Here is a 16,124-nt window from a genome sequence, read left to right on the forward strand (position 1 = left end):
CCTAACCACCAATGGGCAAGGGAACACTATGTCCTATAGGCACCATTTACTGGTTTCTTTTATCGTGCACACACTTTTTTTTCCCTCAGCCCTAAATCCCTTTTTCTTGTTACTCAAAATAAATGCCCAGTTTGGCTACTGAAGATGTGGATTAAGAGCTAAAATCTTTGAGGTTATCTCTACATAATCTTAAAAAGACGATTACATACAGCAATGTAAAAGTCACCATCCCTGTAGTTAGATAATCTTCCTGAAAATCAGGGGATTAATTCTAACAGGGCTACAGTCACCATACGTTCCCAAATATGAACCTGCTACACCTCTTTATTCAAGCTCTAGGTTAAACTTCATTGGTCTAAAGGTTTACTTTCAAAACTGTTTCACTGACACATACAACCCCCCCCTCAAAACTCCTGGACACCAAAAATGAATTGAGAGTCTTGAGAGCCACATAAAGATCCTAGTTCTCACAACGCTTCTGTCTAAACCATCCTCATCATACATAACTATTACATGAACTGGAAGAGTACAATCTATTTATTAACCCCATAACAGATATTTTAAAAATTAACATTACTTCAATTGTATACATTATTTCAGGTAACTACAGATCAATTAGGACAAAATAAGACCCTAGCAAAACCATGGAATGGCTGAGATAGTAGTTTACTAAAAAATTAAAGGATCATTTCCTAATTCATATGAATCAACAGTTTCATGGAAGGCAGTCTAGTTAACAATAACAGTATTTATAAAATTACACTTCTGTGAAGAATCTTCTCTAAATCTCAAAATGCTATTAAAACATCAGAAATAAAAGACAACCATGCTAGTGGATATTCCATTAATTTATTTTTCAGTCTTTAGTGGATGATTTACTTATTCATGGAATTTAAGCAGACACATTTAAAATTACATTACCCATTTGGTAATGAATGCACCTGGTTGAGACTTACTATTGTGCTATATTGAAACAAATTATGGTATTTCTTGTGAAGTTGAAAGCTAAGAGATATCACTGGAGCAGCAAACACATAAACACATTTATAAACTGACTGATGCTTTGAATCAGTAACTGAGGAGATTTTTTGTGAAGAACCAAGAAACTCAAATGTAGAAGAGTACAGCAACCAACACATAAAGTCCTTTCCTTACTCATATGATACCACAGGAGTCAAGCTAGGAGTAAAACAAAAAAAATTGTACCAAGTTTAAGATAGTAGGGTCTAATCACCTGTGATATCATTTCACAACAGATGGAAAATCCTATCACACAAAACAGTTAAAATATAGGAAGAATGTTAAATCTGCAGAAACAGGAAGTTACACAGCATGGCTTTTCAATTTAACTTTAAATCAGAAGATCTGCAAATCAGGAAAGTACCAAGGGAATATTTATCCAAGCAGCGTGGTCTCCCCCCACCCCCAATTACCTACAGAAGGTCAACGACTAAAAACAAACAAAGAAACAAACAAAAAAACCACCCCTAACCAAACAGAATTACATAGCCAGGAACTTTGAAACCTTCCATAAAGCTGTGGTAGAGAATTTTACAAGTCACTGTGTCCCTCAGCTGAAACTGACTGCAGTTTCATCTGATACAACACAGCAAACTGAACAGAAAATAAATGTAATTGTAATTTAAAATTAGTTATATTCAATCACAATGTATTTGGGCTTACTGATGGTGCTTTACTGACCACTGATTTATTCCCTTGCTAATCTGACACTTCTGTTCCAGAAATAATATAGAACATGGTGGATAAAGGAAGAGAAAAAAAAACATGAACAGATTACACCATGAATGAGCACTGTTGAATAAAAAGTCTTCCTGAATGCCCAAAACCATAATAAGAAAACTTGAGACCTAGTTATATAAATGCACTTGGCAAGGACTAAGTAGATGAGCAAAATGCCTAAATATTACTAACCTTCCCACTAACATCTTTAATTCAATTTACTGTAAATATAAGTAAGAATTGAGTTGGCTAGGTAAAATCACCATAATGCCATAAATATTAATTTTCCTATATCAGAGCATTTATTCCAAACAAGAAGAGAAAAGCAGAAAAATCTTTTCTTGATAGATTTCTTTTTTTTTTTTTTTTTTTTCAACAAGGAAGCTCATCTATTCAAGGTTTGTCCCGCTCTCCCCAAGCAAAAAGGTAGGAAAGGTTGAAGGAAGGACAGTGTGGGGAACAAATAAGTGAACTAAAACTCTAAAACCTATGGCTATTTAACATAATAAATGAAGAGTCATGGGAAAATAACATTACTGACATTAGTTACTTTTCATTGTTACAAAGCATAACACAAACACCAGAAAGGCCATGTTACTTTGATTATAAAGTCCTACACATAAGAAATGCTTAAAATAAATTAAAAAAAAAAAAGGTTTAGGTTCAAATTAACAAGCTCTCCAACTACACAATCATGCCTTTATGAGTATTATTTAGTGCTGGATTACCTGTAGCTGTCACAATTCTATTAGATGTAAAACTGAACAGTATGTGCACTATCATAGTATTAGCAATATGAATTTGTGCTCTACACTTCAGGCATTCCCTTCCCATTCTCCTACCTCCACATACACACACTTTTGTTTTCAAGATGGGATAATGCTGCTGGCAACAACCTCCTTGTTCCTTCAGTGGAAAAAGATGGCCTGGAGGCAGGACTAGAAATGTGGATGATTTCCTACTCTCTCCAACACAGTGGAACAACTGTCCTTTTCCTGAAAGAAGCTCACACACAGTTGCTTTGCCGTCCTGGACCGCACGCTCCACCATGAGCGAAGTCTCCCAAGAACAACCCTCCTTACCACACCTCACACTCCAGAAGATCACAACAGCTACAGTACACAGAGATTCTGACCCCTACAGCATCCTGAAATCACCAGCCACTTGTCCAAAACCTTTAGCAGTGTTGCAACAACTGGCCTTTTTACATTATTGAAAAAGCCAGTACCATAAAAGCACAAGATAAAACCAAAAAGAGGTGTTATTAAGCAGTGGTAAAACCAGAAATAGTAAAATAAGACATAGTATAGTATCTTTTAGAATAATACAGTTCCTAAAACAGCATACTAAAGGAGTTGTACAATAGTCCAAAACAGAACAGACAGCTTTTAAAAGCAATGAAATAGTTGATATACCGAAGAGAACTTAACTTTCCACTTTTCAATTCTCAAAAAGCGTTTACCTCAATAGGTGAGAGAAGGGGGAGGAAAAGGGAGGGAGGGGAATCATGACTCCTCTACAACAAAATCAAACAGTGTAAGATTGGAAGCAAATTTCTTGATGTGAAAATAAGAACAAAGAACAAAAATAAGAAAAAAACCACTTTTCTTATCTCAGATACAGGTAAACTTCTTAACTGATCCCTTTCCATTCAGACTTCCAAAATCCAGAATTTTTATTCAATGCAATTCTGATTTGAAAGACTATTTCACTATTTATCAACAATAAAAATGGCGATGATTGCTAATCTCAGGAGGATAATTAAATTAAGTGAACACTCTCAACACCAAGAACCCTTAAATTTACATATATTCTGATCACATCTCTACCAAAGGCACAATTTTTTTCTAATTTTGTTACGGCAAATTGAATGTATGTCTAATTAATTGATTTTTTTTTTTTTAAAAAAAAGCTACAGATGTTAACTGTATTCCTTACAGAGAGAACCAGCAATTCTATCTCATCAGAAAAACGAAGGGTATCTCCCTTTGACACTGGGAAAGTTTCATCTCAGAAACTGGCTACACACAAATAGAGACCAGATCTATTTCAGATCTAGAGAAGAATCTGAAGACCCAGAAATGTTGGCCTTTATTAAACTGAGCAGGACAGTAAAGGATCATTTCTACAACTCCTCTTGCCTACAGTAACACTAACAAAAAAATTCTAAGACTTGACACCCCCTAAATGGATATCTTTGGTCATCAACAACTAAAATTACAATAATATTTACACCTAGGCAAATAGAGAACTTTAAAGTCAAAGTTTTATTTCCCTGAACACCAAAAGCCTGCTTGCTACTTTAACAAGCAATGGAAAGACTACGCTTATCAGCAAGGGATACCCACCACAAACACCAATATAGCAATCTGAGAACTACTGAACTTTCTGCTTGATGTTGGTGACAAAATTAATTCATTGTTCTTCATGAAAACTTGACCTGTCCTCTTCTAATTCACATGTCCTCTTCCTTTTTAAGATCTACTATTACAGGCTAATTCAAAATGTCTGCAATTCCATTCTCCTTTCTGACCAAATATATGGTAGCCAGGAATATGCTGCGAAGCCCAGTAGGTACTTTGGTTTAGGGGTGATGGACTAGGGGTACAGACAAGAGACATTATGTAGGCCAAAGTATTAGCTTTTATTAACCAGTAATTTATTGGTGTATGTGACAGGAAAAAATAACCTCTCATGAACAGAAGCTTCCAGCAAAAAGCTATATTTATGGACATCTTATATATTTAATCAAAATACTTGCTGGTTTGATTCCTTTCAATAGGATGCCAGAATTTAAAATACTCACACATTGTTTTACAATCCACCTTTTCAGGTATAACTAATTAAATTTAAAGGTGGCAAAATGGTACCTTGACATGCTGTAGGCATTTAGAAGGTTTCCTTCACGTATGCACTATGTTACACTCACTCTTAAGGAACCAAATTGTTTGAACACAAGGACAAACTTTAAGAAAAGGAAATTATTGTTTAGTAATACTATTGTTTTAATTATCTCCCATTACACATCCTTCTAGCTAGCAAGGAGTTTTAAAAGGGTTATATTTAGTTATAAATTAACATATTGTGACAGTAACGCAGCCAATAAGTCCCCCTTAAAATTACTAAAAGTTGCAAAAATGTTAAGAGATTTTTTTAATGTCAAATGGAAAGACTTGACATTTTTTAATTTATTGAAATTAAGTAAAGGAATAGCACAAGAACTACAGACTAATAAAGCATCATTAAGCAGCAGGCCCTGTTTTGTCTCTCTTACACCTATACTGAAAGAAACACAGTCCAGTGGCAAAAAACAGTAACCAGCAACCGACTCCTGCTAAACATATGCAAGGAAGGCAAAGTCCAACTTACACAAACAGCTCTAACCTTCGTTTTGTACTCTGAATGCTTTACACTGAAGGTCTTGGATTCTTTCAATTTAACTCAATAGATCTGTTTATATGACACTGAAATGTTACGTTTTTTTCACAGACTAAGTAAAGTTCCTTGTCATTTAGTATTCTGCTTTTGCCCCAACACAAACTGCCGACTCCCAATCACACTTAGTTTTTTACCTGCATGAGTTTAATCACTTCTTGTTTTTTAAACCCCTTATTTTTTGTTCTTTTCACCTTTACTACCTTTAACTTTCAGTCCCATGTATATTTTTGTCTTTGAGTTTTACACCTAAATAATTTAGAATTTTTCTGGGAAATATTTTAATTATCCACCACAGAAACACACACAGAAGTCATATCACAGAATCACTAAGGTTGGAAAAGACCTGTAAGATCATCAAGTCCAACCATCAACTAACACCACCATGCTCATTAAACCATGCCGCACAATGCCTCGTCCACACGTTCCTTGAACACCTCCAGTGAGGGTGACTCCACCACTTCCCTGGGCAGCTTATTCCAGGGTCTCACCACTCTCTCAGTAAAGAACTTTTTCCTAATATCAAGTCTAAACCTCCCCTGGTGCAACTTGAGGCCATTTCCTCTTGTCCTGTCACTAGTCACTTGGGAGAAGAGGCCAACACCCACCGCTCTACAATCCCCTGTCAGGTAATTGTAGAGAGCTATAAGGTCTCCCCTCAGCCTCCTCTTCTCCAGACTGAACATGTTACAAAAGAAAAAATATTTAAGAGTGGAATCATGCAACATGCCTCCTCTGGGTATTACAAATAGGACCACACGCACAGTGAAACAAACTGAGTAAATGACTTCTCCTTGCTTTTAATATTCAGCTGAATAGCCTTCATATCTGCCAGAATACATAATACGCTACCCACACACTAGTCTTCAGCCTCTCTGGGTTGCAGTTTGCTATGGATAATCCCAACAGTTCATATAAGTTGTTGTTTATCAGACTTGCATCAAGAGCAATATAAAGTAATATACTAAGATACATCTCTAAAATATGGGCAGATTTTAGTAGACCTACACTGCAAACAGAAAACCTTACTGTAGTTACATGTAGGCACTTCCACATTAAATTTAACTCTGTAGGTAACATATTATAATAATGTAGAAAATAGAGAGGTATGGGCTTCAAAACAGGCAGGCAGCCTGAGCACATACCAAGAATGCCCAGATAGCTTATAAAATCCACTCACAACAATTCATGCCTGTCACCACCACCTTATTAGTCACCATAGCCATGAATAGTGTAAGCACATCTCTATTGCAGTCACAGCAAAATTAACAAACCAATAAATTCCAAAGGAACATAAAACAACATTAAAGTTGTTAACCAAGACTGCTGCTGTTTCTTTTACACCCTCCCCCTTGTTTTTGTGGGGATATGAAGAAACCATCATTAAGGAATGCCAATAATGGGCATTACATTAATACTGCCCCAATAAAATAGTCTCCCGGTCTCCCCATTGTTCTGCTAAGTCAGTAGAAGATGACAATTCAAAGAAGAGGAGAAGAGAAACCTACTCATTGTTATGGGCTGAAGTGGCAGAAAGGGTCTGTGCACATTTTTCGGCAGTAAGAGATTTGATATGATCCACCTCTCATCAGTAACTATCTCAAAATATAGCTCAAAGAGGTATAAGTAGAATTCACTGCACATTCTCACTCTCTCTTCTCCGAGTATCTGCTTTTTTAAATGTGCTATGCAAGCCTCTTTCCAGCTGTCAATCTCAGCAGTGTTAAAACACTAAAACATGTCTGTCTTAATTCCAATCACGGACTGCACTAATCTTACCTATTACTACCTGAGAGCACACACGCAAGCATTGTCACATTTTTTCAAAAATAGCCCTTCAGCCTCTACAGTGTTAGAGAATTCAACCTGATCCTTAGTAAGACTCCCAGGTAATAAATAATTCTCACTTCTTAAAACAAAAAGTTACCTGCTTCTACTAATTATTTCCCAATACGATTCTAATCTGAGTTAATCTGATTCCAAAATTTAACTACACAAAAAAGACAAGTTGAGAACATGAAAGAGAGTAACACAAGTCTTACCAGAAGAGCCCAAAGTTTGACTTCTCAAGGGTCAATATTGGACCACATCAATACATTGCATATTAAGTTTAACAAAGGAATCAGTGAGCTGTAAGAAAACTATTTAAATTTTGTAGTAAAAGAGCATTTGAAATATTAGTTATTTTCATTTTAGGTGAACAGATGGAGTTCATGAGAAATGCAGATACTCTCATGAGGGTCAGTATCCTTTCTGGTGAAAAGCTAAAGACTAAATTATGTAACTTAAAATCATTAACAGCCAATTCTTGAAAACAACACTACCTTGAAACCAAGAGACTACAAAAACTGCCCAGAAAAGGTCATCCAACTCTCCACTGAAAGAAGTCAATTTTCAAAATTATTCATGTTGATTTTCAAGGAACTTTTGAGGGTAGATATTAGAGACAGAGGAAAGACAAGCAAGAAAAAAGCATCTCCATCATCCTTTACCCACATAATGGACACTTGCATGACAGGATCAACACGCAGGTCTTCCAGCCTGAAGAGTATTAAGAATCCTTAGTCATTCTGTAAGTTGTCTTACATATAAATGAGTCATCCTTGCTGTCCTTCTTTGTACCTTCTCCAGTTCTACTGTATACCTTTTGAGACAGGGTGGAAAGTGGAAAAGATGAAAAAATGCACAAAGCATTCATTCAAGACAGGAATGCACCATTGATATAAACAGTGGCACGATAATGTTGTCTGGTTTATTTTTTATTCTATTGCCACATCTTCTACATCAACCCTTGAAACCATCAGCTTTTAAGCTGGGGGGTGTCCACAAACATCTGGAAAAATGTTCTTACTTCCCCTCTGTTAATGGGAAGAGATTGAAACACAAAATTTTCAAGTATGCAGGAAAATAAGCCTAAAGTGTATGTTTCTGCTAATACAGATTTATTTAATCTAATTTTAATTTCTCATGGCCTCTAAAGCTCTGAAACTGAAGCAACCAGCATAACAGATTTACTCAAAACAGACAAGAACATCAACCAACTCTGAAAGCAAGCTGTCCATGGTAGTTAAAAAAAAAAAAAAAAATCCAAGAAAGGCTATAGTGGGGAGTCTAGACTAACTTGCTCATAGGAAGTATTTAAAAATGCAGTTAGTTTCTGCACTGAAGTGCAATCTGTATAATCTTTTTTTATTAAAACTCCTATTACTTAGCAACGAGTTTTCTCCTTGTCTGTGTAACAATCTAGTCCTTATTTTGAATCATACATCAGCTAATCCCAACTGAATCTTGTAAGAATTACTTCTTGATAGACTACCCTACTCAACTTGTCAAAGTGTGCTCTAACATCTCCTTGTTTAGTTGTATGACACAGCAGAGGCTGAAATTTACTCATATTCTATTCAAGGTTCTGTTGGCCTCTGCTGGAGGCCTCTCTTCCTTCACTTCTTTTTATGCTAAAAATTAACAATATTTTCCATTTTATTTGCACAGGAGCAGTCCTATTCTAATAGTTTTCTCCTGAATCAGTTATTTTTTCCTGATCAAAAATGGAACACAAACAACAAAGAAACACAACAGTCCATTTGTAAAAGAGCTAAAGCTAGGAGGTCCCCACATAGTACCAGAACCACTTGCCATACAACAGTAACATTTAGCAGTTTTCAAATATACTTATGTAATTAATATAAAAATAGCATGCAAGCTAGTATAAGTTATATTCTTAACACATTCTAACATTTATTTTTTATTCCATTCCTAATGAGACATCTTCATAAAGCAATTCATAATTGTGTCGGACTCTTATTACCAAATACTTAATTTTCACCCCATTTTGATTAATAGTTCTAGCTACTCCTTCCCATATGCATTAGGTCTCCTACATTAACCCAAAATTTATCTATCACAAAAGATTAAACTAGTCCCTGTTATGTCCCTCTGAAGTTTCCACTGCCATTACTCAATAAATAATTTCACTACCTACAGATTTTGCCAGTTCATTAGTAGCAGTCTTTTTGTTATGTTACGAACTAAGACTCCAACTAGTTTTCTTCCTCACAGCTATTCCCTTAACAATGCAGTTTTACTCACCACCCCATGACAACACAGCTTTGTCAGCAACCTCTCACAAGACATTCAGCCAGGGATTTATTTTATTTTATTTCGAAATGACACACAAATATCAGTCTTCCACCACATTTTCAAGACCAATTGAATTTTTTCCTGTCCTTATAACTTGCATCCAGAAGTCGAAATACGCATATTTCTTTTTCTTTGATTAGGTTTACATGGCAAGGTTTTGGTAGCAGGGCGGCTGCAGGGGTGGCTTCTGTGAGATGCTGCTAGAAGCTTCCCCTATGTCTGATAGAGCCAATGCCAGCCGGCTCCAAGACGGACCCACCACTGGCTAAAGCTGAGCCCATCAGCGATGGTGGTAGCACCTCTGGGATAACAGATTTAAGAAAGGGGAAAAACTGCTGCGGAACAGCAGCTAGGAGAGAGGAGCGAGAATATGTAAGAAAAACAACTCTGCAGACACCAAGGTCAGTGAAGAAGGAGGGGGAAGAGGTGCACCAGGCCCCAGAGCAGAGATTCCCCTGCAGCCCGTGGTGAAGACCATGGTGAGGCAGGCTGTTCCCCTGCAGCCCATGGAGGTCCACGGCGCAGAAGATATCCACCTGCAGCCCATGGAGGACCCCACACCAGAGCAGGTGGATGCCTGAAGGAGGCTGTGACCCCATGGGAAGCCTGCGCTGAAGCAAGCTCCTGGCAGGACCTGTGGACCCGTGGAGAGAGGAGCCCACACTGGAGCAGGTTTTCTGGCAGAACTTGTGACCCCATGGGGGACCCACGCTGGAGCAGTCTGCTCCTGAAGGACTGCACCCTGTGGGAAGGACCCACGCTGGAGCAGTTTGTGAAGAACTGTCTCCCGTGGGAGGGACCCCACGCTGGAGCAGGGGAAGAGTGTAAGGAACGGCAGAGACAATACGTGATGAACTGACCACAACCCCCATATCCATCCTCCTGTGCCATTCAGGGGGAGGAGGTAGAGAAAATGAGGGGTGAAGTTGAGCCCGGAAAGAAGGGAGGGGTAGGGGGAAGGTGTTTTTAGGATTTGGGTTTATTTCTCATTATCCTACTCTGATTTTGATTGGTAATAAACTAATTTCCCCAAGTCGAGTCTGTTTTGCCTGTGACAGTAATTGGTGGGTGATCTCCCTGTCCTTACCTTGACCCACGAGCCTTTCATTATAATTTTCTCTCCCCTGTCCAGCTGAGGAAGGGGAGTGATAGAGCAGCTTTGGTGGGCACCTGGCATCCAGCCAGGGTCAACCCACCACATTCATTTAAACCCAAAATCTTCCCAGCTACTACAGTAAGACAGTGATCATTTTTTAAAAAGATAACACTGTAAAAAGGCAGCTGGAAGCAGAAAATAAGAAGTGCCAAGAACAAAGGAATAAAGGGAACTGAAATTTAAGAAAAAGCAGCTTCCACACTCCTAACCTAAGGGAAAGAGAAAAGGGAAGTTTGCCAATCCTGTTGCTCTTCATCTTCTAATTAGCTTTCCTCTCATATTTTATTTTGCTTTTTGACTGTTATGTTTACACACAGATACTTTAACGTCACTAGAAAATGCAGAAGAGCTAATTCCAATATACCAGTTAGTAAAAACAAGGTCAGTTTTGAAGATGAACGTATCTTGATCTGTTCAGCAGTTTTAGTTCACACTTACAAAAAACCAGGAAAAAAAAAACTTACTTAATTTCTCAAGAACTAGCAGAGCACTGTGTTTCAAAACTGGACATGTGGGGTTTTTTCAGTTCTGATGCCCAAGTATATTGTGCAGTTTTACAGATTATGAACTCTCTCTTTCCTGTTTACTTTTCCCTATTCTAAAACTACAACTCTTTTGATTTATACTGAGAAATCACTGGCTATGTTGAAATGCACATACAGTCCAAAGTTCTCTCACATTTTTCACCCACCTATATGACGAACAGATAAACGGTTTCATTTGTTTCTTTTTTAAAGGACTCTTTTGCTAATCTCCTACTCCATTTAAACGCTTATAGCAAAAAATCTTGGTTAGAAATCCCAGTCACTAGAAAAGTGCACAAAGTATACTGTCTACACTTTTGTCTGCACTCACAGAAGCAGAGACAAGAGCTCCCTTCTGCCCACTTCAGGCTGCAAGGTGAAGATACTGCAATGTGCAAAACGGAATTATTTTGCTGTTTATTTTTAAAATGTGACATCCTCTTCTCGACATTTTTTAAATTGTTTTCTTCCATCTCCACAATGATTTTCAGCAAGATAGCTCTAAAATCCTAATAAAAAAAGTAGATGGAGTAATTCTGTGCCATTAGAACTACTTGAGAAGGTCAGTTACACACACGTATTTGTATTCTCAATGCCATTTACACATAAAACAAATCAAGAAAATGTCCCATTGTGTTTTCAGTAACAGATATTTATATTTGAAAGAATTATTCTGAAGTTATTTGAGCCAATGAAAGATTCCTTGCATTAGACATCAGAGGCTGAATTTCCCTACAAAAGAAAACACTATTGGCTGTACTAGTTACATCACTCCAAGTTAACAGTGAGGATGTGAAGAAGTCTTCAGGTTTCGAACTGGTTACATTTAAGTATGCTCAGACCCTCATCATTTAAAGCAGAGCATAAGCATCTCTAACATATTCCAGCAATAAGAAAAATGGTGATTAATTAAAAAAGTTTCAAAAGCCCAAGAATGTAATCTGCTTTGTTAAACATATGCTTCACTCCAGTTTTTATTAAAAACATCGCTCTCTCCCAGGTAAGTAATTCTGACATACTACAACTACTCTGACAGCTGATAGCTTCCCTGGAACCTCTAGTGTTCCTCTGTAAAACAACACTACACTTGCAAAACAGAGCTAAACTTAAGTATGCTTCTAGTTAAACTATTAGGTCCTCAAACACAGCAAAAACATATCCCAAGAAGCAGTAATTAGAACTTTTCACTTACAGAAAGCAATTAAAAACAAAAACTCCTTCTTAAAAGGTACCGTAGCAAATTTTAGCAAAAAACATACCATGTCACAGTTCTGCAGGAACAAAAAGAGTGTGCACCAGTCGTAAGAACTGTTCTTTTCTACAAGCCTTTGGAATGCCTCTGCTGGACACTCCAACTCCTGCTGATGAGGAAGAGGAGATTTCTCTCTCCAGTCATATCATTTTCCTTCAAGGAAACGGAAGTGAGATCTCCGATATTTCCGATGGTCCTTACCTGTGACTATTTTACATCATTACAGAGAATGCCAGCAGATTATGATAAAACTGAACTAACACCTATAGAGAGAGAAAGCAGCCTACTGATGCAAAGAAAACGAATTTTTAAAGAAGGACCTGGATATAACCAACTGTTATTGTCTGCATTTGTACACAGACCAAAGCAATATAGAAGAATGTCACTATACATTGCTTAACTCAGAATTCAGCAGTTCTGGTTTACAAGTTTCATAAGGACAGCAAAAATGACAGGATTTTGGTTAATCTGACACTACCATAGAAACTGGGGAACCTTGCCCCAATTTACACACTGTCGTACAGGAAGGCACACTGGAGCAGCTTTTCTACTGACTGTGAGCCATATGCAATTGATGCAGAGCTACAAAGCCATCTTTTTAATTGAGGTGAATGTTACAATGTGCAGAAGCAGGTAAGAGCAGTACTAACCTAGCTTAAAAGATACGACATTTTTATCAATAGCTTCACTCTTTCTCTTCAGTCTTTATGAAGAAAGAGAGTCTTTTTCACCAAGTTAAAAGCAACTTCCAAGAATCACTTAAGCATAGTTTGCCAGAAGCACTTTGGTTTGTTTTGTTTTCATTTATCACTCCATCCATTCCCTCTCCAGGCTTTCTCACTTCATTATCTGCATTTCACCCAACTAAATTCTAGGATGAACTTGGGTTTTTTGGGGGGATTTGGGTTGTGGATTTTTTTAAGCTAATGAGTGTTTGCTCTAAGTGCATAAATAGTAGCCATTTCCAATTAATAAACATGGCTTAGGTCATGATTTTTTGATTATGGTACCTGAGTTTTCAAATCTACTGTTTCAATGGCATAGAAGTACTGAAGCATGAAGAAACCGAATGCAACACCAACATCCTGTCACAGATCCTTACCCCTGACTCTTCGTGTCCAAAAACCATGAGAAATCTCTTTCCCCACACACATTCTTTCAAGAGAAAAAATAGGAAAGTGGGTAGAAATTCCAACTTATCAAAATTTCCAACTTCATATGGAAGGAGAAGAAGGAAAATGAAAAGCAATAGAACTAGCAGGTGTTCCTCCTTCTTCCAAGAGTTCCACAAACTCAGGAGAAGCAGTTGGCTCTGAACTCTGTCAGTATTCCCATGATTTAAGAAGCACTTGTAAACAGGTGATGATTTAAACTTTATTGCCAACCCGTTAGCAAAGGCACACGGGAAGACTTACAATGTTTTGTTCACTGATGTTTAGCAACAAATGTAAATTATTTTTCCAACAAAAATAATCCATATCCTTTTGGTAACAAGGTGTCTCACGCCGAGAGATTAAAACAGTCCCAGGTATGTAAAATTGTTTTCATGTTTTCAACTATAATTAGTTAAGGGATTTATTCTACAGTATCATTGGAAAAAGACTACTGATAGTGGTAAGTTACTCAAGCTACAAGCATTTATAGGATCAGACCTTTAAAACATAGCTCAAAATACACACCAAAGAGGTGATAAAAGGATTCTAAACCCACAGTTTCACAAGCAACATCGGCTCAAAGTAGCTTCTAGCTACCCCACTTGAAAGTATCTTTGTCAAGAGTCCAGATAAACTGTGCTTTTACAAGGTAAATTTTTTCTCAAAAGGATGAAAAATCCCTCAGATTTTTTTCTATGCAAAATTTCTTTAATCTTTATTAGTATCAAAAGCAATGAGAAATAGTAATTCAGTTTATACCTTGACCAACACGGACTCAGATAAGACAGCATACAAAACAAAAAAAAAAAAAACAAAACCACCAGAAAACAAACAGCCCAAGTTAGTGAAGCATTACCACAGCCCACTAATAATCACTTTGTTTCTATATCACAAAGGGATTAAACCAGAATACAAATTTAAAGGGAGACTCTTATTACTACAAAGGCCATATTGTCTTTCACATGTATGACCATATATAACTCAGCCTCCTGCAGTCAGTGACAGTATCACCTGGTAAGCTAGTGTTATTAAGCTTGCATAACCTAGGGTTTTTTAAATGCAAAATATCCTGATGATTTTCTGTATGACACAGGTTCCATGTGAAAATACAGCTGAAATATGAAAAGCTCTTTTTACAGTTTCACCCCAACATTGAAGAGCTCCCTTTAAAATGATAAGACAACGTTAACTCTTTTTCCCTCTTTGATGTACGGTTTAAACATTTATAGATCTGGAAGCAGAGCTAGATCATCCTAGTTAAACTGGGATGAGAATTGGTATTGTTCCAAAAATAGGATGTCTACAAATAAAACCAAGTAAATAAACATTTACACTGAGTTGTAACATTTTGCCACAACATAAAAAAAGATAAATGACATGAATAGGTCTTTTGAGGTCTTGAATTCACACAGTATGCTCAGCAAAACATACATTCAGAGGACCCAGAGAGACTAGCAGACACGTACAACTCGAGCAGTAACCGTAACGACTTCCCACCCTGCTGTGCCCCCTCCTCTTGAGAGGCGGCACACTACCCATCTTGTGAGGAGTGACAGCAGCTCACTGTAGAGGGGAAACGGCTCTTCACCTCCTCCCTCCCCAGTTTCACCAAAGGAAGGTGAACTGAAACGTAACAATATCCTTCTCCTCTGCTTCCATCCCGTAGATAAGCAAGCAAGGGGCCGGCCGTGGAACAGCCTCAGTGACTCCCAGTCACTAACGTCTCTCATAATCTACTCAGCATTGACACAGGTCAGGACTCAGCCCTCAGCCACCCTCACTCGAAAGGCCGTAGACAGGAATAAACAAGGTTATTCGCCTGACACCGGACACCAGCGACACTCCCCCTCTTCTTCCCCCCCCGCCCCATACCTCCACAAGCTCACCACCCTACCGACCCTCCCTCCCCCTGCCAGGTGTGGGCCAAGAGGCCCTCAGCCCTGTCCGGACGTGACCCAGGGTGGGAGGACGGCAAGGAAACACAGCAATCCTCCCGTCACCAAACGGGGACATCGAAAGGGGAGAAGCAACAGCCGCCACCCCCCTCCACCCCCGGAGTAGGGCCCGGGGGGTGCGACGAGTTGAAGTGCCGGAAAGGAGAGACCGAGACCTTACTACAGCTCCCTTCGCCATTTTAGCCCCCACGCCCATTCCCCTCCTCCCCGCCCCTCAGTGACAGGGGGCAGCTCGCACCCGTCCAGAGCCCACCCCCCTGCCCTCGCCGCCCCCGCTTCCCCCCAGCCGAAGGGCGGCGAGGAAGAGCGAGAAAAACGGCAGCCGTTTTTCTCCTCAGGCCGGTCGGGCTCTGCCGGGCCAGACCGCAAAGCGAAACGGCTGCGGCACAGCCTGTTTTGTTTCCTTACCGTGGCTCGCAGCCTCACAGCTGCTGCCGCCTCCTTCTCCTTCCTCCCACCTTTTTCTTCTTCTTTTTCTCCTCCTCGCCGCCGCGGCGGCTTCTCACCCCTCCGCGCCGCGCGCCGCCGCCGCGCAGAATGATGCCATCTCACAGCGGCATCGGCGGCTCCTGCACAACAACCCCCCTCCCGCCGCAGCCGCCCCTGCTGCTGCTGCTGCTGCTGCTGCTGCTCCCGCCGCGCGCCCCCAATGGCCAAGCCAGCCTCGTGCGCGCGCCCCGGGCACGGGGAGCAGGAACTTGTGGAGCCGCTGCCGCCGCCCGGGCGGGAGGGCCCAGTCGGACCCAAGCAGTGCGCAGCGGCGGTGGG

The 16,124-nt window shown here is 39.3% G+C and overlaps 1 protein-coding gene across 3 annotated transcripts in view; it reads right to left on the reverse strand.

Moving 5' to 3' along the window:
* WWP1 (WW domain containing E3 ubiquitin protein ligase 1) overlaps positions 1-15,856 on the reverse strand; it is a 60,698-nt gene extending 44,842 nt beyond the window's left edge. For all 3 annotated transcript variants that reach the window (XM_059836072.1, XM_059836069.1, XM_059836073.1), the window contains exon 1: positions 15,765-15,856. The gene's annotated coding sequence lies outside the window, so the exon portion shown is untranslated. The remainder of the gene's footprint in view (positions 1-15,764) is intronic.
* Positions 15,857-16,124: the final 268 nt, after the last annotated feature.

This window comes from Gavia stellata, chromosome 3, assembly GCF_030936135.1.
Source record: "Gavia stellata isolate bGavSte3 chromosome 3, bGavSte3.hap2, whole genome shotgun sequence".
NCBI classification, from domain to species: Eukaryota; Metazoa; Chordata; class Aves; order Gaviiformes; family Gaviidae; genus Gavia; species Gavia stellata.